This window comes from Callospermophilus lateralis, chromosome 9, assembly GCF_048772815.1.
Source record: "Callospermophilus lateralis isolate mCalLat2 chromosome 9, mCalLat2.hap1, whole genome shotgun sequence".
In the NCBI taxonomy this organism is placed as follows: Eukaryota; Metazoa; Chordata; class Mammalia; order Rodentia; family Sciuridae; genus Callospermophilus; species Callospermophilus lateralis.
Window position 1 is genome coordinate 33776665 of NC_135313.1, and position 27645 is coordinate 33804309.

Below are 27645 nucleotides of genomic sequence, written 5' to 3' on the forward strand. Positions count from 1 at the left end.
AACAAATTTAGATATCTAGAATTCTGCCTGGTCTAGAGGAGCTCCATACACGTTGGTAGAATGATACTGAATCAAAGGCAAAGAGGCAGTTGCATCCATAAGCACGAGTTTAATTAGCTCTTGAGGCTGTACAAGCCCCCATTCTCAGAGTCCACTCCTGGGATTTAAAAGGGCTACACCAGTCAGTGCTGTAAGTCCCCAATAAGTCTCAAGGGAGGGATCAAGAGTAGAAAGCGGGAGACTCAATTCTTTTCTGCTGGGTCCAGGGACAGAGCCCTGACTTCCCCGTAGACCACAGCGCCTCCAGCCTAGGGAAAGGGTCGGTAGGAGGTGGTAAGGTTCTTGGTTTACTCACGCCGGGCACCCACCGGCTCTTCCACTATACAGTGGCCTCTCTTCGGACACGCTCGGGAAATTAAGAAATGCTCCCGATCAGACGAGAAATTGCACGCCAGCATTGCATGCATCAAGAGGTGGCCGCCTTCTTGGGAACTGCCCGCAGAGCCCCAGAGCGTTTCCTCCACGCTGCCTGCCATGTGAGGCGCCGCCCAATGTAGGCTGCGGAATCCCCCACGTCTCCCCAGATTGTAAAATTCCCCGAGTATGGTCAAAGGGCGAAAACCGAGCTCCGGGAAGTTGCCTGATGCCCGAAGGTCACCAAGACTGAAGGGGAGCTGCTGGGGCGCCATGTCATCCAAGTGGGAACGGCGGTGGAACCCAGGACAGCCTGGGGACCAAACCTACTTCCGTTTCAGCTTCCTTAAGGGCCCCCGGCCAACGCTCAAACAACTGCCCACGACCTTCCTATGCCTGTTGCGCAATACTCCCAGGGAGGGGGGACACCAAGTGTCCCTGCAGACCAGCAACTGGATTCACCTTGGAAAAGGGTGTATGTTAGCAAGTAATGGTGTTAAAATGTAAAGGCCAGTTAGAGACGGAATGTACAACAATTTCACCAGGACATTCGACCCAAAAGGTACCAGAAAAACAAGTGTTGGGGGGGGGAGGGGGGAGAGAGAGAGAGAGAGAGAGAGAGAGAGAGAGAGAATATGAATTCCTGTATGATAAATACATTCAAAGTTCTCTTCCAAACAACAGTCTTGAAAAAATTATATTCTGGAGTTGAACCCCCAGGGGGGGGGGCGGGGGGGGGACAAAACTTCAGTCCCTCTTTATCTGAAATCTCTTACACAAAGCAGGTCAATCCCGCCAGATCTTGTTCTTAGTTTTAGATTATTCCGGTTTATCAACGTCCTAAATGCTTTACGTATGTTACCCCCTATTGGTTCCACCTTCTGTTGTGGAATAACAAATTTCAAAAGTCAACTAAACTTCTAGAGGGCGTCAGCTCTTTGAATTCACTTCCTGCTCCCTAGAATCATTTACTCTTTTTCAATGGCCTTTGTTTTACCAGTTTGGGTTGTTAATATTAAAAGAATATGCCCTCCGTCCAAATCTCGACACAGTCAAGTGAAAACTTTTAGAAATGATGTTACATTTCTCTATCGTTTTGAAGGTGTCTGGAAGTAAGCGGTAGCAACGAGCTTCTTTTTGGTAGGGGGGTGACTTACAGAAATTCTTATCAGTCTAGCACTCGCAACTTTCCCAAGGCAAGCTTGTAAGTTGCCAAAACATACATTAAACCGCTTTGGAAAACAACCCTGACCTATTTTACCTCGCTATTGCAAAAAAGACTAAAACTTCCCGCTGGGCCAGACTTTCCGGTTGAGTAAAGAAAAAGTCCCCTTTGTCAAAGTTTCGAAAGGAGAACTGCGCATGTTTTCGACAGTTCGCCCCTGAAGCAACACTCCAGATCATTTTAACCAAAGTTTACAGCCGCTGGGGACTTGCCACCAAAGCTTGAGGCCAGTTTGCACCTCTGGAGGCTGATGTGGGGTGGTCTGCGACGGCCCAGCAGTCCCACTCTTTAGTGGGTCCAAGCGGTCGGAGCAAACCCGATCACATCAGGGACCCCGGCAGCCTGAGGCGACCTTCAGCGCAGGGTAGAGGGAGTGGGGCCGAGGAGGCGGGGGCGCTCCGCCCAGCCAGTGCCCAAGGGGCAAACCGGAAAGAGTCCATATAATTAAATAACCTGCATAAGGCCCACCCCGCTCCTGGCTTCTGCTGAGCCCCCTACAGGGGCGAGTGTCAGAAGCTGCAGTCGGCTAGCAGCCCACTGGCGGGCTGCGCAAGGACGCGCAAACCCGGTGCGCTCCGACCCCGAGTGCCGCGGGTCTCGCGCTACTTGTCTGCGGCCCTGCGCAGGAGCAGCTGGGGAGCACCGGTACGTACCGTCCTGCTCCCGCCCGGGCTCTCCTCCGCTCCGACCCCTGGGCCTTCACTCCCCTAGACACCGGAAGGCACTGACGGCGTGGAGGCCTAGAAACTGACGTGGAGCCGGCGATTATAGGGCGTAGCGCTTCCCTGCCCTCCCACTGCGGTAGCCTGGGCTTGCCCTGGACGTGTCTCAACTTACAGTTTCCCTGGGCGGTCCAGAGACCCCACGCACGAGACCCCTAGGAGTCCCTTTTGAGTTGAAAAACCAGCGAGACCGTCTACCGCTGCTTCCTGTTAATGTTTTCCTGTTCTACAACAGCTGAGTGCTCTGTGAAACCGTATTGGATGTTCGAAGTTTTGTTTCATGATCTCTGCTAGTGTTATTACCAGTGTGTGGGAATAGTAAGTGGCAAAAGTGAACTGCTTTATGGTTTAATCTATTCCTAATATCTATTTCCCTGAGATATTTTAACTATTCCCCCCATTCCCTGTCATTGTTTTGTTTTGTTTTTAAGGGTGGGTAGGGGGATTTTTTAAGTGCGTGTGGGTATTTGCTGGGGGATCAAGCCCAGGGAATTTCCAATGCTAGTGAGATAGGAACTTGGGAATACAGAAAAAGAAAGATACACTGTCTCAGAAGTGCCTAGAAACTGATGGAAAGCAGGAAATGTCCATAAACCTTTGAAATGTAAAACAAGCCTTTCCCACCAACCCCGCCCAGGTCCTTAGTCCTCTACCTAAGAGGCTTAACCCTTAAACCCTGCTCTTGCCTGCAAAAAGAAACACGAGGGAAATGTGCAAGCGCTAGAAAAGCTGGCTGGCAGGAAATCGAGTCACTCCGCCCTGGCTCCACCTGTAGGCCAGCCCCTAACTACTGTTTGTCTGCATGAAAATATATATATATTATTTATATATATAAATAATATAATATATTCAACTCAGGGGCACTTTACCACTGAGCCACATCCCTAGCCCTCCTTTTTATTTTGCTTAAAAGCCTTGCTAAATTGCTGAGGCTGATTTTGAACTTGTGATCCTCCTGCTTCAGCTGGGATTATAGGAGTGCTCCACCTTGCAGGCCCTCTATAAATATTAATACCCCATATCAAGATGTTGCTATATCTCTAGTAATGGCCAGTTTACTACCTCAAATGTGTATTTATTACTTTACCCCCAAAGTTCTCTCTCTCTCTCTCTCTCTCTCTCTCTCTCTCTCTCTCGGACATTTTCTCTTATAAATGTCTACTTTCCCAAATAAATCTACGTCTCTGGTATGTGCCAAAATTTTTGTCCATTTCATATGCCAAGAACTCTACTTTCCGGGTGTCCTGAGTAGAGTACCCCTCTATACGACCTCCTCCAGTGACATTAGGACAAGTTATCTACCACTGGATTATATGTCCAATCCTTAAAGTTTTCTTAATTTTTGGCTGGAGTTGTAGCTCCATGCACAATGTCTAATTAGCATGTGCAAGGCCCTGGATTTGATTCCTAACACAACTTTTTTTATTTTTTGACAGGAAAATTACAAGAATAATACCAAGAGATTAATACTGATATGACAGCATAAAGAGCTGACCCACCCTAAGTGAAACTAGTGAAAATTATGGCCCTTAAGGCAAATAGCAAATAAACATCAATCTAAAAAAATTCTATGAAAATTTTTCCATGAAAAAGTCCTGGACTGTGTTACCAGTCTGTCTGCATGAACCAATACCTCTCTGTCCTTCCCCCTCTCATTTTGCAAGACAGATTCCAGACTGCTGCAACCCAAACCACAAAGCTTCCCAGTAGCACTCATCAGAGGAACAGGATGTCAGCGTTCTTATTCCTTTTCTTTTCCTAGCCACATGATGCTGAGGCTAAATCAAGGGTTAGGCTAAGTGTGGATTAGAGATAAGGGATTCCCTTCCATCCAGCTGCAATTCATGGAACAGATGCTCCACCTTGGGCTGGAGTGCTAAGATATTGGAATTCTGATTACCTTTAACCCAGCTCCTCAAATGGTACTCACATGAAGAGAGAAGCTAGGAGGACTTCAGCCTGCTGCCCTTTGTCCACCTAAGCTCTTGGACCACAAACATGACTCTAAGAGAAGCTTGCTATTTTCTAACCCCAGATCCAGAGACTTGGCTCAAAGATTGTGCCTGGGGGTTAAGCAATCCATAAAACAGCCCTTTATCTCTTCCCTAAAGAATGACTTCATTTGCATCAGAACATGGAAAAGTTCAAGCCAAAAAGTGATCTAGCGAGGTTATGATAATAGATAATTGGGAAGAGAGTCAAGATACAGTAGGCTCTCTATTCACTAGTTAAGTGTCCATGGATTCAACCAACCTCATACCAAAATGAAAAAGAAAAACATGTTCATGCTCCCCACCCTTATCATTATTCCCTAAAAATACAGTATAACAGTCATTTATGTAGCATTTACATTATATTAGGTATTATAGGTAATCCAGAGATTATTTTAAATATACCAAAAGATGTGTGTAGTTTATATGCAAATACTAACCATCTCATAGTAGGAATTTGAGCATCCAAGGATTTTGATACATGCAGAGGGTTCTGAAACCAATCCCCAGTGGATGTAGAGAAAACTTGTAGGCCAGCTAGCTTTCAGGAAAGAACAAATTAAGATAGCTGGGAAGAGCTCTCCTAGAGTAAGAACAAATATTACACAATGATCTTATAAACTATTTCTTCAAAGGGGTTAAATTTCAATTGGATTTGTCTATGGAGCAATTTATTTTGAGTACCTTTGGAAATAATAAAACAATCAGCTGGAAATTAATGACGTTTAACATCTAGATGTGAGTGGTGAGATATGAATTTCATCGAATCCAGCCAATCACTGAACAAATACAGATGTTCCTTAATTTAAGATGGGGTTATGTTTTGATAAACCCGCTGTTTTAGCTTTTTCACCACTGTGACTAAAAGACCCAGGCAGAACAATTACAGAGGAGAAGTTTATTTGGAGGCTCACAGTTTCAGAGGTCTCATTCCATAGACAGCTGGCTTCATTCCTTAGGACTTGAGGTGAGGCAGAACATCATGGTGGAAGAGTGTGGCAGAGGTAAGCAGCTTACATGGTGATCAAGAAGCAGAGAGAGAGACTCCACTCTCCAGATACAAAATATATATCCCATAGCCACGCCCCCAGTGAAACATTTCCTCCAGCAACATTCCACCAGTCTCCAGTCACCATTCAGTTAATCTCATCAGGGATTGATTAACTGATTAAGTTAAGGCTATGACCCAATCATTTCTTCAAACCTTCTTGCATTGTCTCACATGTGAGTTTTTGGTGGACATTTCATATCCAAACCATAACACCCACTGAAAACATAAGTTGAAAATGTATATAATACATCTAACTTATTGAATATCATAGTTTAGCAACACAGTTCACCATAGAGTATCAGTTGTTTGATCTCTTGATTGTGTGACTTCTGAGAGCTGCAGCTTTCTGTCATTGCCCAGCATCACAAATGAGTATTATAGTATCTATGACTAGCCCAGGAAAAAGTCCAAATTCAAAACTTCAAGTAATATTTTTACTGAATATGTTTGACTTTCACACCATCATAAAGAGGAACATAGTAAATCTGGGATTATTTGTCATACTGACAAGTCCCAGGGACATGGAGGAGAGATCAGTACTGAGAGTTGTCACATATATTATCTTAAATATCCTTTTTTTCCTTTAATTTTTTTTAGTTGTTGATAGACATTTATTTTTTTATTTTTATGTGGTGCTGAAAATCGAATCCAGTGTCTCACACACGCCAGGCAAGTGCACTACTGCTGAGCCCCAGCCCCAGCCCCTCTGAAATATCCTTTTTCCAACAAACAAATTATCAGGCAGGCAAGGAAACAGGAAACTATGACTCATACATTGAAAATAAAACAAAAAGCTTACGAGAATGACCAGATGTTGGATTTGTCACAAAAAAAAAAGGAATTCAAATAGCTATTTTAAACATGTTCAATGAACTAAAGAAAATATGATTAAAGAAGTAAAAGATAGGGTGGGGTTGTAGCTCAGTGGTAGAGCACTTGCCTAGTACATGTGAGGCTCTGGGTTCGATCCTCAGGACCACATAAAAATAAATAAAGGTATTAAAAAAAAAAAGTAAAAGGTAAGGGTGACATTTATTTGCTGTCACATCAAATAGAGACTCAGTAAAGAGATAAAGATTATTTTAAAATTAACCAAATAGAAATTCTAGAAAATATATTTCTGGAAATTATGAAAATACCAAAAATTGCAATAACTGAAATAACTTCGTTAGGGGCTCAATAGCAGATTTGAACTAGCAGAATAAGAAGCTAATTTATAGGCAGATCTATTAAGATTATACAAGCTAAAGAATAGAGAAAAAGAACACAGAAAAATGAAGGAAGTCATAATCCCAGCGATTTGGGAGGTTGAGGCAGGAAGATCATAAATTTGAAGCCAGTCTTGGAAATTTAGCAAGGATCTAAGCAAGTTAGTGAGACTTTGTCTCAAAATGAAAAACAAAAAGGCAGATACTGGAGATGTGGCTCAATGGTTAAGTGCCCCTGGGTTCAATCTCTGGTGGTGGTGGGCGGGGGGTGATGAAGAAAGTCTCAGAGAAATGAGGGACACCATTAGGCACAGCAATAGACTTGGAAAGTCTTTCAAGACTTTAGTCAATTTCCCCATTGACTTTTAGTAAGAGATAAAGGCAGATGTATGGGAAGTTACTCTGAATGACCTGCGCCTTCCATCCTGAAGCAAGAGGCTCTGACTGATCACTACTAGTGACTTGGGTGATGTCCTAGTTCAGAAAGTTGAGGGCGTGTCTTCAGATGTAGGTGTGTCACCCATGGAGTTGAGCTACACTCACCTATTCCTTTGTAATACTACCCCTTTGCCCTCTTTGGGATAGAATGTTCCCTTTGTGTGTCCCTTTCTCTTGCTCTGCCTTTGGGTGTGGCCTTCCTAGATGTCACTCAACCTGCTGACAGCAGACATCAAGAAGCTAGACTCAACCCCCTGAAACCTGACCCCTTGCCTCATTTGAATGGCTTCTGCTCAATAAAAGGGTCAGTAGGTGCTCGCTCCCCCCCCCCACACACACACTCTGAGCACACTTAAGGTCAGAGGAGCCATCACAGAAAAAGATATCTCTGTCTCTTGTGTGATTATTTTGTGCAGCCCAGTTCACCTGGAGTGACCCTGAGTGTTTTAGTCATGAAGAACACAACGCAGATGTATATTATTATTTTGATAATTTTTAAAAGTTTCCATCTCATCAGAAAGTATTACATTGTTTTTTTTTTTTTTTTTGTATCAAGAATTGAACCCAGTGGTGCTTTACCATACACCACCAGTCCAGTCCCTTTTTTTTTCTTTTTTTATTTGACAGGGTCTTGCTAGCTAAGTCACTGAGCCTGTCCTCAAACTTGTAATCCTTTCTCAGCCTCCTTAGTTGTTGGGATTACAGGTGTGCACCACTGTGCCTGGGATAAAAATGTTACATTGTTATTTCAGGGTTTCCTCCGAGATATATTCAAGGTAATTGGCTTATTATAATATGTATATTCACTATATATGATGTTAAAGCTCTGCTCAATAGTGAGCAATACTCTTAATCACTCATAAAAACATATTTGATAGAAAGGTTGTCTGTAGTGGAAATTATCACACATTTGATTAGTAATGATATCACTAAGTTAATCAATTTGATAGGCTTAAAATAATAAATTCTACAGTCCATAGTCAAATCAAAATTTTTTTCTAAGATAGCACAAGCTGGAAAATCAATTTCCAAAACATCTTTCAAATTTTTTAACAGGCTCTTTTCTGGATCCCGTGAGTTATATGTTCCTGCTCATTTTAATTCCCTGGGGTTATACTATATGGTCTGCTCCAAGAAATCAGCATTTAGGAAGCATAGTAAAATGATAGATTCTACCTCTATATTTATGGAAGAATCATTCTCTAATGCATTCTGCATACTGTTGCACTCTATGTAGGGTTTTTGTTTGTTTGTTTGTTTGGCTCAAGTACCCAGGTCTCATTGATTTCATCCATAACATCCCCAAATGCCTTCAGTGATTTTAATGCTGCCAAAACTGACTATGAATGCTTATTAAGGAGCTCTGTGGTGCCCAGGAAACAGAAAATGGAACAGGAAAATCCACAAATCAATCTGGCGATTCTTCAGGGTACTTGGCTTTCAACTTAAAGAGTGATTAGATGCTCTCTATTGAGGCATTTTTGGCTTTTAACTCTATGCTATATATACAAATTTTCCAACTGAGAGTTCCTATCTCTTTAATAAGGCAACTGCAGGGGTCGGGGAGGTAATTCATAGAGCTCTTATCTATTCTTTCAAGTAACTTCCAAAACTATCTTCAACTTCATCATAAAGTTCATTAGATCAAGAAAGTGTTCTCTGTTACACCAACTGATGGTGTCCATTAAGCATTGTTCTCTGCCACCAACTATGTAATGATCTCATATTCTTCAGTTACAGATCTTCTGCAATAATATTCTAAAGTGGAAGTTGTTCCCTGAGCCAGAATGAATCCTTCATACTCTGTTTTCTCCAGGTTTTCAGTGTCTGGAGAGCAATAAAGAGACTAAATGGGCAGGTGCTTGCACATGCACAGTTGGCATGTTGGCATGTACCTCCATCTATCTATCTATCTATCTATCTATCTATCTATCTCTTTCTTTCTATCTTTCTATCTCTATCTAGCTTACAATGGACTTGTGACTCCCTACTTTAATCACTGGGAGAAACTCTGTTTAAATCAATATTTATTTTGATGCTCAGCTCATTCCAGATTTGGCCAAGAGAGTCCCTTCAAGTTGGCTTCTGTGTCCTTTTGACATGCATTTCTTGTTTTTTGAGTAATTCCTTGTTTTCTGGCACACTCAAATGTTCCATGTGCAACTTGTCCTTTCCCTGCCTCAGTGCTGGAATCAGTCATTTCTTCAAGAAGTCTTGATTCCTTTAAGTAAAGTCTGTATTATTTAGAAGCCAAGATCTATATGTTTAATTTTCTTTTCTTTTTTAACTTTATTTATTTATTTTTATGTGGTGCTGAGGATTGAACCCAGTGCCTCACACATACTAGGCAAGTGCTCTACCACTGAGCCACAACACACACCGCCCACCCCCAGCATATTCTATTTTTTAATTGTTATTGGCAGGTAACTGATCCAAAATCTTCTCAATGGGCAGAACTATAGGATACACACACACACACACACACACACACACACACACACACACATTTCTTGTTCTTGTTCTTTGAGTACTCCTTGTTTTCTGGCACACTCAAATGTTCCACATACAACTTGTCCTTTCCCTGCCTCAGTGCTGGAATCAGTTATATATACATACATATATACATACATCTCCACATGCATATATTTACATCTATATTTATTTCTATTTATGTCTATATTTCTTGAAATTTATGGGCCTCCACAAACTATTTCCATTCATTTTCAAAATGGCAGAGTTTATTAGATTTTATTTTTATAAATCCTTTCTCCAACAATGAGATATTTACTTATTTGTGTAACTCTCTCATATATAACCAATCTCTTAATGTTACCTTTGCCCCCTCTCCTGCATAGACTCCCCCCAACCTACTCAGGCTCTGATAAAACCCCACACCAGACAGTCTCTCCTCTTGAATGCTTATATTGCCCTGCCCCTCATAATGACTTTAGAGTTGGATTATTTAGGAAGGAAAGGGTGAAAGGAAGAAGGAGGGGGAAAGTTTTTAAGTTATAAATGGGAAGGGGAGATAGAGGTCACTTTTTGGATACCAAAAAACAACACAGATAAGAGGAATAAGTTTTGGTGTTCTACAGTACAGTAGGGAAACTATAGTTAATATTTTTTGTTGTTTATATACATCTGTGTGTATATATATATATATATATGTGTGTCTGTATTTTTTTTTCTTTGCAGTGTTGGTGAATGAACTTAGGAATTTATACAGGCTAGATGAACACTCTACCAGCGCTATTGTATATATCAAAATAACTTTTTTGCTTGTTTGTTGTTGCATTTTTATACTGGTATGGAACTCAGGGTCTCTTTACCATTGAATACATCCTCAGTCCTTTTTATTTTTAATTTGAGACCAGGTCTTGTTAAGTTGCTGAGAGCCTCACTAAGTTGTCAAGCCTGATCTTGAACTTGTGACCTTCTGCCTTGGCATCCCAAGTTGCTGGAATTACAGGCATGCACCATTTCACCTGGCCAGAAGAAATGATTTTCAATGTTCCCAACACAAAGAAAATGTAAATATTTGAGGCTATCAACATGATAATTGCCATAATTTGGTCATTACATATTGTATACATATATTCCATAAATATGTACTATCACTATGTATTGATTTTAAAATGATTTTCAAAAATCATGAATTAATGTTGAATTTAATCAAGTGCTTTTCTTCATCTCCCCAGAGGCAATCTTTTCATTCTTTTAAGTAATTATTTTGTGTTTCCAAATAATATGTTTATAGCTGGTGATGTGGGTCTGAAATTGCACTAATTGGGAAGCTGAGGTGGGAGTATAACTTGAGCCTAGGAGTTTGAGAGCACCCTGGGCAACATAGTGAAACCCTGTCTCACATCATAATCATAATAATATTAATGTGCTTATATTGCTACATCTTGATTTTTTGGAAGCAGGAGGTTAGGACATTTCCTATTTACTTCATAGTATACAAGAGAAGACTGTAGCTCTTTCTCATTGTTCACTCTGTTTGCCCCTGTGTTAGTCAGCTTTGTGACAAAATACCTGAAAAAAAAAAACTTAGAGGAAGAAAGATTTATATTGTGTCATTGTTTCAGAGGTTTCAGTTTCTGTTGAGTTGGCTTCTTTGCTATGGGCCTATAGCGAGACAGAGCATCATGGTGGAGAGGGCCTGGTGGAGCAGAGCTGTTCACTTCATGGTGACTAGGAAGCAGAGGGAGAGTGATCACAAGGAAAGGGGTGGGGACAAGATATGCCCATTTCAAGGCACACCCCCAGTGACCTACTTTCTCTAAGTAAGCCCCACCACTTATGATTTCCACCACCTCACAATAATCCATGCAGCTAAGAATCCCTCATTGTATTAATCCATTGATGTCAGAGCCCTCAAAGGTATAATCACTTCCCCAAATCCCCACCTCTGAACACTGCTGCATTGGGAAACAAACCTTCAACACATGAAACTTTGGGGGACTTTCTAAATCCAAATCATAACAACCATTAACTTTTTATTTCTCCATCTTCTCAAAATACTTACATTCTGATTTTTGATTAGATTAATCTTCAGCAATTATGCTACAGCTTGAGTATCTCTTATCCAAAATGTTTAGGGCTAGGGCTGGGGATGTGGCTCAAGCGGTAGCGCACTCACCTGGTGTGCATGCGGCCCAGGTTCGATCCTCAGCACCACATACAAAGATGTTGTGACCGCCAAAAACTAAAAAAAATAAGTATTAAAATTCTCTCTCCCTCTTTCTCTCTCTTTAAAAAAAATTTTAAAAAAATGTTTAGGGCTAAAACTGCTTTTGATATCATATCTTAAAATTACTTTAGAACTTTTGCACATTCATAATGAAATATCTTGGGGATAAGACTTAATTTTAAACATAAAATTCATTTGTTTCATATATATCTCATATGCATAACTTGAAGATAATTTTACACACATTTTATGGTACCTGTGCTTTGACTGCAATCCATCACCAGAGGTCAGTGTGAAATTTTCCACTTGTGACCATCAGGTTGGTACTCAAAAAGTTTTGAATCTTGAGGCATTTTAGATCTCAGATTTTTGGATTAGGATGCTCAACCTTACTGAGTCATGCAGATAAGAGTCACAACCCAGTCACAGCCTACCAAACTATGATTACTTTCCTGTATAACTTCTTGTTTTCCCTAGAGTTAATCATTGTCTTGACTGGGCATGGTGGTACACACCTGTAATCCCGGTGGCCCAGGAGGCTGAGGTAGGAGGATCGCAAGTTCAAAGCCAGCACCATCAACTTGCTTAGTCTAAGCAACTAAGCAACTCATTGAGACTCTATCTCTAAATAAAATACAAAAAAAAAAAAAAAGGGGGCGGCGGGGATGGGGATATGACTCAGTGGTTAAGTGCCCCTGGGTTCAATCTCCAGTACCAAAAAAGAAACAACAACAACAACAAAACACTCTTGTTTGGTAGTTTTCTATGTAATTCAACCTTAAACTCTTCATCATTTATTCAAATCTTGTCTTAATCTATTGACATATAAGTATATTATTAATTTCAAATTCCTGGAGAAGTCACTTCCTGAGCCATTGGTCATGCATTCTGAAAGTTTATAATATGTTCCTTGAATCCATAACTCAATTCACTGGTTGGGCACTCATCTGGAAACTCACATCATCATAAGTATTTAGGAAATATTTGTTTAGTTGGTTTCATTTTCATTTTTTCTGTTTTTCTTCTTTCTCTGTTCTTTGGGTATTGTGCTTTCTGAACCTGCTCTGTATATTTTTCTCCTATTTTCCATTGCTTTGACTTTTTAAAAAAACTTTACTTTATTTATTATTATTTTTTAATGTGGTGCTGAGGCTTGAACCCATCACCTCGCACATGCTAGGTGAATGCTCTATTGCTGATCCAGCCCTGCTTTGACTTTCTACTCTACTTTCTGTGATACTTCCTCTATTTCCCAACTCTTCTTCCTCTATCTCCCAACTCTTCTATTTTTTTCCCCAATCTCAGAGCTAAGAATTATAGATAGCTACATTTAAAAAAAGTTGCATCTTTTCTAAAACTGTGAAATGTAAAAAGATTCAAAAAGGTGCATGAAATGTGAATATTCACTTTAATGAAGAGCCACAAGTCAAATATGCAGGTAACCATCACCCAAGATGCAAAATAGAAACATCTCAAAGGGCTCCTGAATGCATAAAAGAAGTTCTTTGCAAGCTTAGGCAAAAATTTCTTCGAACATAGATACACAAAGCATTAACCATAAAAGAAAACATTTAAAAATTGTTCTTCATTAAAACTTTTAAATCTCCTCTAGAAAAGATCACTTGTTTAAAAAAAAAAAAAGCACATTTTTTTTTTCAAATGGGCGAAATATTTGAACAGACATTTCACAAAAAAGGATGCACAAATAGCCAATAAGAACGTGAAAATGTGCTCAATAGCATTCATTATCAAGGAAATGTAAATTAAAAGATTACCAGAATGACTAAAATCAAAAGTTCTGACAATACAAAGTATCAGTGAGAATGTGAAACAGTTGCAACTCCAACACATAGCTGGTAGCAAAGTCAACTGATACAACTTGGAAAACAGTTTGGCTGTTTATAAATTGTGCTTTCCATATGACCCCTCAAAAGCACTCCAAAGTACTTATTCAAGATTTTTTTAAGTGTATATCCATGCAAAGAGTTGAACACAAATGTTCATGATGGTTTTTCTAGTGATAACAAAAATCTAGGAGTAATTTAATTATCCATCAGTAGATAAACTGATAAGCCATGTGTGCTTTAGCCATACAATAGAATACAGTAAATGGGAACAAATAACTGATTCATGCAACAACACGGATAATTGTGTCTCACATGCATGATGAAGCATTTAGAAATAAACTAAAATGCATCAAAGTGGGACTGGGGTGCAGCTCGGTGGTAGAGTCCTCGCCTAGCATGTGTGAGGCCCTGAGTTTGATCCCTGGCTCTGCAAAACATGGAAAAACAAAATGCATAAACTAGAAGATATGTGAATGGATGTGTTAAAGCAAGTGTAATAAAATTTACTGCTAGAATCTAGTGGTGAGTATATGGGTGCACATTATAAAATTCTGTCTCCTTTGCTTTATGATTGAATATATTTATACTAAAATGTTAGAGAAGAAAACAATGTGCTGAGTCAAAGAATCCAGATACAAAAACATTTTACCATATGGTTTATTTATACAAAATTCTAGAGTAGACAAAACAAATCTATAGTGACAGAAAGTTCTTCAGTGTTTACTTGTGGGCAAGAAGTGTTGATTGCCTAAGGGCATGAGGAAACTTTTGGGAATAATAGAACTATTCTGTATACTTTGTATGAAGGAAATATACATTTGTCAAAGGCCACCAAATTGTGTACTTAAAGTGAGTGTATTTGTGTATGTAAATTATACATCGATTAAGTCGATTTTGGAATGATTTGAAGAAAAAAATGGGCAAACAAAAGCAGGAAGCTCTTCTTCTCAGGAAGCTATGAGATCCTAAGTGTATCTAATCAATTCTGAACATCGAAGTGGATGATCCAACTAAGCTGTGTTCAATATCAGTTTTTTCATTTTCCCTTTTGAGTTGGTCAGATTAACAGACAGGATTCTTCCCATCTCCTGTTTGCATAGGAAAGGCCTGGCTGCCAGAGCTCCTGATGGGGAGTGGGGAAGATGGATGAGGTTTTCTAGTCCAGAAGGTATCATTTATCTTGATCCTACTCTTTGTTCCTCTTAACAAAACCCTTTCTTCCTTTGCTTCTACAACTCCATTCACTCCAGATTTACCTCCTACCTCTCTGATCATTAATTCTCTCTTTGTAGACTTCAATTCCTTTGTCTTTTTTCATAAATTCCTTTGCCTTTTAAGTATTGGTTTGCTTTTGACTCTCCTCTTTTTAATAACCCTAATTTAGTTACCTTTTGTTTCAGCGCTCATACATCCCTTGGTAGTATTTCTGTAGTTTTTGCATCCATCCAATCTCTGCCACGTGCTGTTAGAGTTCTGTCTCTTGTTGTCCTTTTTGAAGTACTAAAGGAATATGTTGATTACAGGGTCAAACAGAGAAAGGTAGTCAAGGTCAGAAGAGAGAAAAATCATCAGCACCTGAAGGCCACCAGCTGGGTCAGCAGAGTTACAGACTTGGAGGGAGATGCTGACACAGATGGAGGGGAAGCTTAAGTGCAGATGTGGCCTCTCTATGTCATACTGCTGCTCTGTGTTGACCTATTTCCATTCTGCTCTTCCATAGCAGGGGAGTCTGTTCTCAACATCAAGTCAGTGTGCAGGCACTCTGGTTTTCCTTTTTTTATTTTTGAACTCTTTGTTTGGGAAGAAAATATTGTGATAAATGAAAGAAGCTAAACACAAAGGAATATACAAAAGAATAGATACCTCTTCAGTGCTTAACACCAGAGTTAAATATAGAACTATTTCCCCATGGCTCAGGACACAGGCTCCATGGGACAATCTCTCATGCACACATCCCCTCCTGGGGCCTACAGTGCTGCTTTTGATGGGGAAGCTACGTTTAATGTAGACATGCAGTAAGTGGTAGCTATTATTATATCTTAGGCATATTAATATGTGCTTTATACTCCACCCATTGCCTGGATCATTATTCCCATTTTGCTAAGGTGAAAACTGAGGTTCCGAGAGGCTCAATAATTAGGTAACCAGAGTTTAAAGGCATACATACAATAACACGCAGAGATGTGATTCAAAGCAAGGGAGTCTCAATCCAGAGACCATGCTCTAAGAGAAGAGTGTGGTGTGTTATTAACCAAAGAGGTGGCCATGCTGAGAAAAGACACTTGTTACCCCTACTTCACATAGTGACACTGGGCACTGGCTACATTTGGATAATCAGGCCAACCAATATCCAGCCTGAATTCCTCTATATCCTAAAGCAGGTGTTTCTAGACTGTGGATTGTATGGAACAGTAATTGGAACCAGATCTTATGATACCAAGCTTTGTTTGGGCAAAATAAGGATTTTTAAAAGAAATATATCTACTCCAAAATAAAGATTTATTATCTACTATCTCTTTAATTTCATGAAAGGGAAAAACAAAAATATAAATAACAGTAACCAAATATTGAATACTCCTTTAAATTGAATATTTTGAGTTTTATATAAGATTCACTACATTGTACATGTTTCTTATTTTTTTCATATACTAAAGAAAAATTTCTTACAGATCAGCATCTGACCTTAATTTGAAAACTACTATTCTAGAAGTCCAGGCTCTGCATCTTCATCACCATCTCCAACCCACCTGTCCTAATGAAAGTCCTTAATCGCCTGGTTCCTACCACTTTATAACATGCCACTGTGACTTACAACCTAGCTCACACACGTCTTTGCCTGAGGGTTGTTTTTTTTAAAAAACCAAGTATTGAACCCAGGAGCACTTAACCACTGAGCAACATCCCCAGACTTTTCCATCTTTTATTTTGGGACAGGGTCTCATTAAGTTGCTTAGGCTGGCCTTGAACTTATGATCCTCCTGCCTCATCCTTCTGTGCCCGGCTTGTTTTGTTTTGGTCCACATTGGGAGCCCACATCACCTTCCTATTTGACAGACTAGGAGGGCCAGACTTTTAACTTCCTTCCCCCTGTGTTATTCCCATCCCTGTCTCCAGAAGTCCTTGTACAATGTCTGTGTACTCTAGCCTACAAGTCTACTCTCCATCACATTGCTCTAGAAAGGGCCATCCCTTGGGTTTAGGGATGTGCATACCTGCAGTATGGATTGCTGTTGGGATTTGGAACTGGGGAACACCAAGATTCCTTAGTTCTCCCATCAGTATAAAGATAATAATATAATAGTTCTAAACTCAGAATTATTATACACATTACTCTTTAGAATATGTCTGGCATATGGTAGGTGCTAAATAAATAAATTGATTTTTATTTACTTGGCATTGATCTAGCCTGGGAATATAAGAGGAAAAGAAAAAGGTCCTACACTTAGAGCATAGAAGTTGTACCACCAACCCCTATTCTGCCTCTTCTCAAATACTCCCTGGCTCCATGGTTAAATGCAAAGGACCAAATAAACTTTTTAAAAAATCTGGTCATGGGGCTGGGATTGTGGCTCAGTGGTAGAGCGCTCCCCTAGCACAGGCAGGACCTGGGTTCAATCCTCAGCACCACATAAAAATAAAGGCATTGTGTTGTGTCCATCTAGACCTAAAAAAAAAAAAAAAAAAATCTGGTCATATCAGGAGTCTATACTATAACATACATTAATTAATTTGTTTACCAAACAAATATTTTTGAGCTCTCACTATGTCCCAGTTACTATATAAAGAAATAGAGTCCTGTCCTCAAAGCATTCCCAAGGAGGATGTGCAGATGTAAAATTTTGGAAAGAAGAATCTGTCACCTGTGTGATCTGGACGGACTGTACTTGGGAAAGGATCACTATGCCTTCGGCTAGAGATTTGCTACATCCCTTCCTTAGAAGAGGAAAAGAAAAAAACACAAAAAGAAATAGCTAGTTCAAAGTCCAAATTCTTATTTTATGGATGTGAAATGTCCAGGTTGCTACAAGATTACCAGGGTTTTCAGCCATACTGAGACAGTGGTTCTTTGTGTAGGTTGTTCAACAGTGTTGTGCCAGCCTACAGGAGGAAAGCCAGACTCACAGAAGGTTGTTCATTTAGAAGAAAGCAACACTAATAATCTGTGCAACTTCTAGAATTTGTGTTTTCTCACAGAAGCCTTATGAGTTCAGTAATTCTACTTACTCTACCAAAATAATGTAATTATATTTGATTTTGTAAGGTATACAACAATGATCTCCTATTTTAGTGTTTTTCAATAAAGTTTTGATTATGGACAACCCCCCCCCCATTGAATAATGTGCTATGCATGCATTTACATGTACTCATACACAAAATGTTGATAATGCATATGAAGTATATATGAGGTAATACCTTGTTATCAAGAAATAATTTTTAGCCCTTTAATTGGCCAAGAACTAGAAAGTAAGAAAAAAATAGGCATTTAAATATACAAAATAGGTACCACCAAATTAATTCAGTTGATTTATAAGATCCTTGGGGTCTAGTTATTTTTATTGCAAATGATAACAAGTTCCTTGGCTTGTTTCCTGGGTTATCAGGAGCTGAGAATTAAAAAAAAAAAAAAAAAAAAAGCTGGATCAGAAGCAAGAGTAGCAGCTGGTCATGAAAGACGCAAAAGTATATATGATGAAAATGATCAAAAAGGCATCTGGAGTCATCAATTATCTAGGCATCGCTGTGCCATGAACCAGTGCAATAACAGATGTTTTCAATCAGACTGTAAGTCAGGGAAAGGCAAAGGATATTCTGTGCATACTGTTTCAAGAGAAAGAAAAATATTCAATGCATTTTAGAAGGATTTTGTACAAAACAATTCAAAAATAAAAAAGGTTTAATTTGTATAGAGTTGAATTATTGGGAGGATTCATTTAAATGATGATATAAAATAAATTGGAAAATATTGCCTTTGATTATTATTAATACATAACATTGAATTTTGCAGCGAGAACAACTAAAGTATAGTCTATAATAAAAGGCTATTTATAAGTTCAAGATAAGAATGAAAGAAAGACTTAAGCTGGAGTCATTGGGGGAGGAAGATTGGAGAGAGGTCTAAAAACTGCTTAAGCAAAAGCATGATTGTAAAATTGGGAAGAGATCATTTGAATAAAACTATCATTATCTCTAGGTCAAGAGTATATATTCTTTAAACATTTCTGCTTTTTCAGTTTTTAAATGTTTTTTAAAAAGTTGGAAAAATGTTATGTTAGATTTCCATTGTTGTGACAAAATATGCAAGAAAATCAAATCATAAGGAGGGAAGATTTATTTTGGCTCATATTTTTGTAAGTTTCCATCCATGTTTGCATGGCCTAATGCTTTGGACCTATGGCAAGGCAAAACATCAGTACAGGGAACATGAGGCATTACCTGCTCACCTCATGGTAGTCAGGAAACAAAAAGAGAGGAAGGGTAAGGTCTCAATATACCCTTCTAGGGTATGCCCGCCCCAGCAATCTAACTTCCTTCAACTAGGCCCCACCTCCTAAAAATCTGCAACCTCCCAATAGCTGGCTGATGGGAACCAACTCAAACACATGAGCTTTTGGGAGATATTTAATATCCAGACCATAACAAATACCTACATGTGATTATGTATTCTACCAATTATATTTGAATGCAATTCAAGACTTTTCAAATGTCTCATTAAGCTTAAAATTTTCATCTTGAGGTTTTGGTTTTTTTTTTTTTAATATAAATATTTTCTGTACAAATATTAGTCAAAAACAACCATATCAAGAGAAAAGTGTTTTCTCTGAAGTTTGGTATTAAAATCCAGATGTTCTACTGGGAAGACATTAATCAGGAAGATGCTTTGCAAGGAATGACTGTATGTTTCTGTTTCTTGTTTATTTTTTTAATCTTTCTTGACTAATCTTTAAGGTGGAAGAAGGCAGGAACCATGGCTCTTTTTTTCTCATTGTACATCCAAAACTTAACACAGTACCTGGCATCCAGAAGTTCCCAGTATTATTTGGACAATACTTGCTGTTTTAATAAAGTAACTCTGAAACTACAACAGCTTAACAACCACAAAAATTTAGTGTGTCTTTCTATTCAATATAGGTGTTTCTGGTGGGCAGCTCTCCAGGGAAAAGCTGATTTTACGGACTGAGACTCTTCATATGTTGGTGTAATCATTCCAAGAATACTTATTATCCTCAGCATTCTGTCATCAGAAGGAAAAGAATATGAAGAAGGTGTATCTACTTTTTGAAAGCTTTTCCTAGAAATGACACACTTTACTTTTATGCCCATTCCATTGGAAAGCGAGAGTAAGCCTGAGCTGGAAAATCTAGCTACATATTATCTTGAAGGACACTGGCCTTCTCTTATGCACTCTGGGAACTAGGGCAAGCTATTGTTATCTAGAAAGCTACTGCGGGGACAGTTGCTCCTTGGGATGCTGGTCATACAAACAAGCTAACACTGATGCTGTCACTGCTTCTGCAGTTTAAGATACAAAATTCTTCTCTGAGTAGGGATGGGTGTAGTACTGAGGATCCCGTTGGATAGCATTCCTGTTACTTGACCAGCTGGCTATCACTGGATAGAATGTTGTGAGGGAGAGGAGGCTATGCTTGGCAAGTCACCTTGGGGGATAGAGGTGCTATCTGTTCAATCTGTTACCACTGAATTCTTCTTAGAGTAGTCACTGATTTTTTATAAGTCTTCCCAAATAAACCAAATGTCTCCCATGCTTTCTCTAGGCATTTTCTTTGACTTTCCTGCAATTTACCCACTGCCCTGGCATAACTGAGCTGTGGATGTGACAGCAGCCATTTCCCAAGAACAATTCCATAATATGGAAAGGAGGCATATTTTAGTGGTCAGCCAGCCATCTCTGCCATAGTAATTAAATACATATTGAATGATGAATATAGTTTCTTAGACTTCTTTTTCTTTGCAAGTAACATACCATGAAAATCTCAGGATATGGAGCTTGAATACTGTCTATGCAACAACTGGTGGTTCTGTTGATTTTATATCTTCTCTACTGGCAAGCTGAAATAACAAGGATTGGAGTAACCTTCTGCTGAAACAAGTAAAGATCAGATGGATAAATGTATAAAATGACAATTTTCAGACACTGGATATCAGGCACTGTAGGATAGTAATCCTTGAGAGAGGTGAGCCCCATTATTACCTTGGCTTCCTGTCTGGAAAAACTTTCCAGGTTATGGCAAAGGAGGGGGAACTCAGGCAGAGATTGGTAGTCTTCTTCATTTGAAGAGACAGAGTCCAGGGAGGCCAAGATGGCTAGAGCTTGCAGGGCAAAGTAACAGAGATGGAAGAGCTGCACAGTGGGACAGCTCTAGGAATCTATAGAGTCTTCATCTGAGTACTAATTTCCTATGAATAAGGAAACAATCCAGGTCTGAGGAAAGAATCATCTGATGGAAGTAAAGGAACCAATTCTCAAAGTTCACACAGGAATAAAAATAGCTCAAGTTTGTACTATAGTGGAAAATCTCACCATTCATGGATCACTTAGCAGTGAGAAAAAAATTATTGGGAAAAATTAACCCTAGACTAAAGCCTTTTCTGGTTTCATAAGACAAAGCTTAAACATGTCAAAAAGATTAAACAATTTATAAGTGATTTAACTACATTTTCAAACAAACCTCAAAAATATTTATAGGAATAAAAAAAAATCCGGCCTTCAGCAAGGCAAATTTACAATGTCTAATATTTAATTGAAAAATTACAGAAGTGCAAAGAACCAAGAAAATATGACCCATAATGAGGACAACAATCCATCAATAGAATTAGACCCAGAAATGTCACACATATGGGAATTAGTAGATGGGAATATTAAAACAAATACTATAACCATGTTTCATATGCTCAGTAAGATAGAGGAAGACATAAAAAAAGCTCACATTAAACTTCTGGATGCAAACTATAGTGTCTGAAATGAAAAATACAATGCATAAAGTTAACAGCAGATTCGATACCGAAGAAGAAAACATTACTGAACATAAAGACACAACAATAGAAATTATCCGAAATGAAACTCAGAGAGAAAAAAAGCTGCAAGAACAAAATAACCAGAGTAGCAGGGAAGCTGTAATATGTGTGTAATTAGAGTTCCTGGAGGAGGGTGAAGGGGACAGAAAAATATACTTGAAGATACAATAGTTGAAATTTCTGAATTAGATAAAACTATAAATCCATAGATCAAAGAGGCTCAACAAACTCCAAGAAACATGACTAAACTACATCAATGAATGAAAAAATGATGATCAAATAGCTTAAAACCAAGGGTATATCCCTAGATATGAAAGATCTGCCAATCTGTCCCATACCTTTACTTTTAAACAGAAACATAGTAAAGATACAGTAGCCATGGACTTTTGCCAGCATGTGAAGTTGAATGTTCACTTCAGTCTCAAATCTTTAAATGAGTCAGACCAGACCTTACCACTTGAGATCCAATACCAGACAATATTAGTTATCACCAGCTTTCTTCCAGATGGCCTGCCATTAATTGTCTATGGCTGTTCCATTTCTTATATGCCAGCCAGGCTGGGTGATCCCCTTGGGTTCTAATCTTTTTTTTTTTTAAGTTTTATTGATTTTACTTTTTAAAATATATGACAGTGGAATGCATTACAATTCTTATTACACAATAGAATACAATTTTTCATATCTTTATATATAGAGTATGTTCATACCAATTCATGTCTTTATACATGTACTTTGTCTTTTTGCATTACAATTATTTTTACACAAATATACCACAATTTTTCATCTCTGTTTGTATATAAAGAATGTTGACACCCAATTTGAGTCTTCATACATGTACTTTAGATAATGATGTCCATCAATTCCGCCATCCTTGCTAACCCCCTGCCCCCTCCTTTTCCCTCCCACCCCTCTTCCCTATCTAGAATTCATCTAATCCTCTCATGTTCCCCCTCCCTACCCCACTATGAATCATCCTCCTTATATCAGAGAAAACATTCAACATTTGTTTTTTGAGATTGGCTAACTTCACTTAGCATTATCTTCTCCATCACCATCCATTTACCTGCAAATGCCATGATTTTATTCTCTTTTAATGCTGAGTAAAATTCCCCAACTTCCTTAATAAGACTCCTATAGTGCAAGAATTAAAACCAAGAATCAATAAATGGGATGGAATCAAATTAAAAAGTTTCTTCTCAGCAAAAGAAAGAATCCATGAAGTGAAAAGAGACCCTACATTCTGGGAGCAAATTTTTACCCCTCACACATCAGATAGAGCACTAATCTCTAGAGTATATAAAGAACTCAAAAAGCTAAGCACTGAAAAAACAAATAATCCAATTAACAAATGGGCCAAGGACCTGAACAGACTCTTCTCAGGAGAAGATATATAATCAATCAACAAATATATGAAAAATATTCATCATCTTTAGCAATCAGAGAAATGCAAATCAAAACTACTCTATCATCTCACTCCAATCAGAATGGCAGCTATTATGAAGACAAACAACAATAACAATTGGTGAGGATGTGGGGAAAAAGGCACATTCATACTTTGCTGGTGGGACTGCAAATTGGTACAGCCAATATGGAAAGCAGTATGGAGATTCGTTGGAGATCTGGGAATGGAACCACCATTTGACCCAGTTATCCCTCTCCTCAGTCTTAAGGACTTAAAAAGGTCCAAAGGACTTTAAAAAAAGCATACTACAGCATACATAGCCACATCAACGTTTATAGCAGCACAATTCACAATAGCTAAACTGTGAAGCCAACCTAGATGCCCTTCAGTGGATGAATGGATTAAAAAAATGTGGCATATATACACAATGGAATATTACTCAGCATTAAATGGGTTCTAATCTTATGCTCACATCCTTGCACAATCTGACTTGCTCAATCCATTGGACAGAAGTTTCTGACTTTGGCTCTCAGTACTTTTTCTAGACATGATTTGGTAAGTGCCTTCTGCCCAGATCTCAGAACATGTTTCCAATAGATCACCATTCCTACCAGTTTTCCCGTGAAAAATTTCCAGAAACAAATTAAAATTTTCTCACCATGTGGCCAAATTCTAGACAATGCTGGAATCTACCTGAGTGCAGGGAAAGTTTCTACATGTTGAAAGTAGAGAATCTTTTTCTTTCTTGTTTTCTTTTTCTTTTCTTTTTTCTTTTTGGTACTGGGGAGTGAATCCAGGGGAACTTAACCACTGAGCTACATCCCCAGCCATTTTTTTATATTGTATTTTGAGACATAAGTTACTAAGGGCCTTGCCAAGTTACTTAGGTAACTTAGGGCCTTGCCAAGTTGCTGAGGCTTGCTTTGAACTTGTGATCCTGCCTCAACCTCTTGAGCCACTGGGATTACAGGCATGTGCCACTGTACCTGGCTCTCAAAGTTGAGAATTTCAATTGAATTTCTTATTGAAATCTGGAGCCCAAATTGAAACACACCCTCACATGAAATATGACTTATGAAAAAAACTGTATATTTGCTGCCACTATCAATATTGAGCAATCATTAATAGTACTATTACCAGTAATACTAAGTCTATAACAAGGAACTGTTGTACCATTAAATTTGAATAATTTCAAATGTGAAGTGGGTATGCTGATACACACTAGTGATCCCAGACTCAGGAGGCTAAAGTAGAAAGATCTCAAGTTCAAAGCTAGTTTCAGCAACTAAGCAAGACCTTCAACAATTTGGTAAGACCCTGTCTAAAAAATAAATAAATAAATAAATAAATAAAATAAGCCAGGCATGGTGGTGTACACCTGTAATCTCAGCCACTCAGGAGGCAGAGGCAGGATGATCACACATTCAAAGTCAGCCTCAGCAAATGGCTGGAGATATGGCTCATTGGTTAAGTGCTGCTAGATTCAATCCCTCTTACCAAAAAATAAAATTTAAAAAAAAAGTAAAATAAAATAGAGAACTGGAGTTTGTGGCTCCGTGGTAAAGCATCGCTGAGTTAAAGAGCCAGTACTCTCCCTAAAAAAAGTTGAATATTTCAGGGCTGTTCCATTTGTATTCCTTTTGTATTACTACAAAGTGTTATATTTAAATTTTTTCTTCTACTGTTGTCCAAAAGCCAAAACAAAACAAATGCCTAGACTTCTACATATAGGGGCTTTTAATCATAATACTCTTACTCTTGGACATGTTTAAATATCTACTGACAGTCCCTGAATTGTGGCCTATGTGCACAATGCTAAAATAAACCAGCATAGGGGCCACAGTTTCAGTAGCTCCAAAGGAGGCTAGGATCCAAGAAGTTCTGGAACACAAGTTTGTTTGTGTGAACCCCATCATGGGTCCAGATGCTAAGGAAGAAGTGAGAAAATAAAGATGAAAATGTCTGATCCTAGGCTCAAGGAGCTCACTATTTAGAGGCAGTGAATTAAGGAAAGTGAAGTGAAATAAATCATAAATTAAGCATAAACATCATGGCAAGGACTTGAGGGAGTGGGACTTACTTATTTGAGGCAGGAATTAGGTTCTAGTAAGACAGAGAATGAAAAGGAATGTGGAAAATCCTATAACTTCAACCATTTGCTGAACTATGAATTTTGGAACTCTGTGGGGCTGCAACCAAGTCTGGCTTAGCAAGAAGGTGCCTCAGTGTCTCAGTGGCCTGTGGAGACCACAGGACTGGGCACAGAAGAGAAAGCTACCTGTTAATCTATGTGGCCAGGGCAATTCCACTGCTGGTTAGCATACCTCTCATGTGGCCTAGTCAGCCAGACAAACCCACTACATTTCACAGCAAAGCTGCATATGCAAGCTACTTTTTTTTTTTTTTTGGTCACTTTTAAGAACTATACGTTTTAATATGTCCTTTATTACTCTTACCAAGAATAATTGATTAACCTTAAAGGATAGTGAAAGGAGGAAAAGAATGATGAAATATGTGAAGTAAGCATGGTAAAAGCTTCTGGGGAGATAAAAAGAAGAGATCACTATACAAATTGAATGAGATTATCTAGTTTGATCAAGATGGAGAATTCTAATTTAAAAGAGAAGGTTCGCTAGGTGCAGCAACACTTATCTGTAATCCCAGCTACTCAGGATGCTGAGGTAGGAAGATCTCAAGTTTGAGGTCAGCCTTGGCAACTTAAGGAAACCCTATCTCAAAAATATTAAAAAATAAAAGAGCTGTGGATCTAGCTCAGTGGTAAAGCACCCATGGGTTCAATCACAGGTACCATCAATTAACTAACTAAATAACTAAATAAACAAAAGAGAAGGTATCCATGGGATAGAAAAGCGACATAATACTAAACTTTTAAAACCTGCTGATTATGCTTTTACTTTCTCAGTTACTCTTTTTTCCCCTTCTTTGTTAACAAGTTGACTTTAGATGGTGAAATATAGGGGAATTTATAGCCCCTGTAAAAACAGATTTAAAAACCAAAATAGTAAAATTAAACAGTTTTGATTCAATTCAGCAAATATTAAGGATTTCCTCTTCATAAATCACTGTGATAGGAAAATAGTGTAACTGTGTATAAATAGTTTTTTTGTTTGTTTGTTTTGGTACCAGGGATGCTTATCCACTGAGCCACATCTCTATCCCTTTTTGTTATATTTTATTTTGAGACAGGGTCTTGGTGAGTTGCTTCCCCAAGTTGCTGAGGCTGTCTTTGAACTTGTGATTCTCCTGTCTCAGTCTCCTGAACCTCTGGGATTATAGGCATGCACCACTAAGTAGTTTTAATGGAAATTATTATAATAATTATGATAAAATCATCATCAAAGATGAATAAACATGTCCAAATTAAACATGTATTGAACATTTATCATGTGTAAGGCTGTCTGTTGGAGATAAAAGGATAAATAGGGAAAGATTATCAAAATCTATAATCTGATAAAGAAGAAATAAGGAAAGTATGAAAATATCTGAGCTATAAGACAGGGCAAGATGTGTTTTCTTAGGATGGTGCAAAGTTCTGTGCAGTTTTTAGGAGAAAAAGATAATTATTAACAATAAAATTTGAGGGAAGAGAGGTGGGAGGGAAAAAGAGGGAGAAGGGGAGTTGCATGGAAGATGGAAGGAGACTCTTATCGTTATACAGAATACATGTATAATGTTGTGAGGAGAAAAAGAAAAAAAAGTGTTATCACATTAGATTGGATAGAGAGAAATGATGGGAGGGGAGGGGAGGGGAAGGGGGGATAGGAAGGGCAGCAGAATAGAATAGACATTATGATTGTTGTATGTATATAGGTGACCCTATGACCAGTGTGATTCTGCAATCTGTACAATCAGAAAAATGAGAAATTATACCCCAATTGATTCAAATGCATGAATTGCCAAGATTATTGTAATGTCATGTGTAGCTAATAAAACCAAATTCCTATGATCATAGGTAACTGGGACTTCAGTACAATCTATGGACCTTTCCTCCCAGTGATTGCCTTGCTATTCTATTGCCTTATGGAAAAAATCAGATGCCAGATTATTTACCGTCTTTAGCAAAGGTATATATTAGATGGAAAAAGTGAAAATGACTATTTTCACATGGTCATTTTCTGACAGGCAAGCAAAGACACCACTTGAAATTCTTTTTCCAAAAGTATTATTTCATTTCAGAAATATATTTGTTCTCATGGGGTAATTTTGAAGTGAATCTAAATAAAAATGTTTTCCTCCCTCAAAAAAAAAAAAAAAAAAAGAATAAAATTTGGGCTGGGGTTGTAGCTCAGTAGTAGAGCACTTGCCTCTCACGTGTGAGGCCCTGGGTTTGATCCTCAGTACCACATAAAAATAAACAAACAAAAATAAAGATATTGTGTCCATTTACAACTAAATATATATATGTATATGTATGTATGTGTATATATATGTGTGTGTGTGTGTATATATATATATATATATACACACAGAATAAAATTTACCTGATTGAAATAGCAATTTCAGATTTGTCATCCTGGGAAAGAATGTTTGATTGGTAAAATACTGCATATGGACAAAATGTCTCTGGCACCTATAGATAGTGAGAATCCCCACTATTGG

General features: G+C 38.4%; 1 protein-coding gene, 1 long non-coding RNA gene and 2 pseudogenes across 10 annotated transcripts in view; 2 read left to right on the forward strand and 2 right to left on the reverse strand.

Annotated features, from left to right (window-relative positions):
• Nucleotides 1–2577, reverse strand: part of Cflar (CASP8 and FADD like apoptosis regulator) — a 57768-nt gene extending 55191 nt beyond the window's left edge. For 6 of the 9 annotated variants that reach the window (XR_013092370.2, XR_013092372.2, XR_013092367.2 and 3 more), the window contains exons 1-2: nucleotides 2477–2577; nucleotides 2293–2386 (exon numbers count right to left, since the gene is read on the reverse strand). The gene's annotated coding sequence lies outside the window, so the exon portion shown is untranslated. Of the gene's footprint in view, nucleotides 1–355; nucleotides 715–2292; nucleotides 2387–2476 lie in introns of those variants that run through there. The other 3 variants (XR_013092371.2, XR_013092368.2, XR_013092369.2) reach the window with 2 other exon arrangements.
• Nucleotides 644–20485, forward strand: LOC143407613 (uncharacterized). The gene is made up of 3 exons (XR_013092375.2): nucleotides 644–976; nucleotides 19719–19852; nucleotides 20363–20485. It is a non-coding gene; the product is annotated as an uncharacterized LOC143407613 (long non-coding RNA).
• On the reverse strand, nucleotides 7798–11380 carry LOC143407180 (E3 ubiquitin-protein ligase FANCL-like; annotated as a pseudogene).
• LOC143407367 (small ribosomal subunit protein eS27-like pseudogene) lies at nucleotides 17490–17946 on the forward strand (annotated as a pseudogene).
• Nucleotides 20486–27645: the final 7160 nt, after the last annotated feature.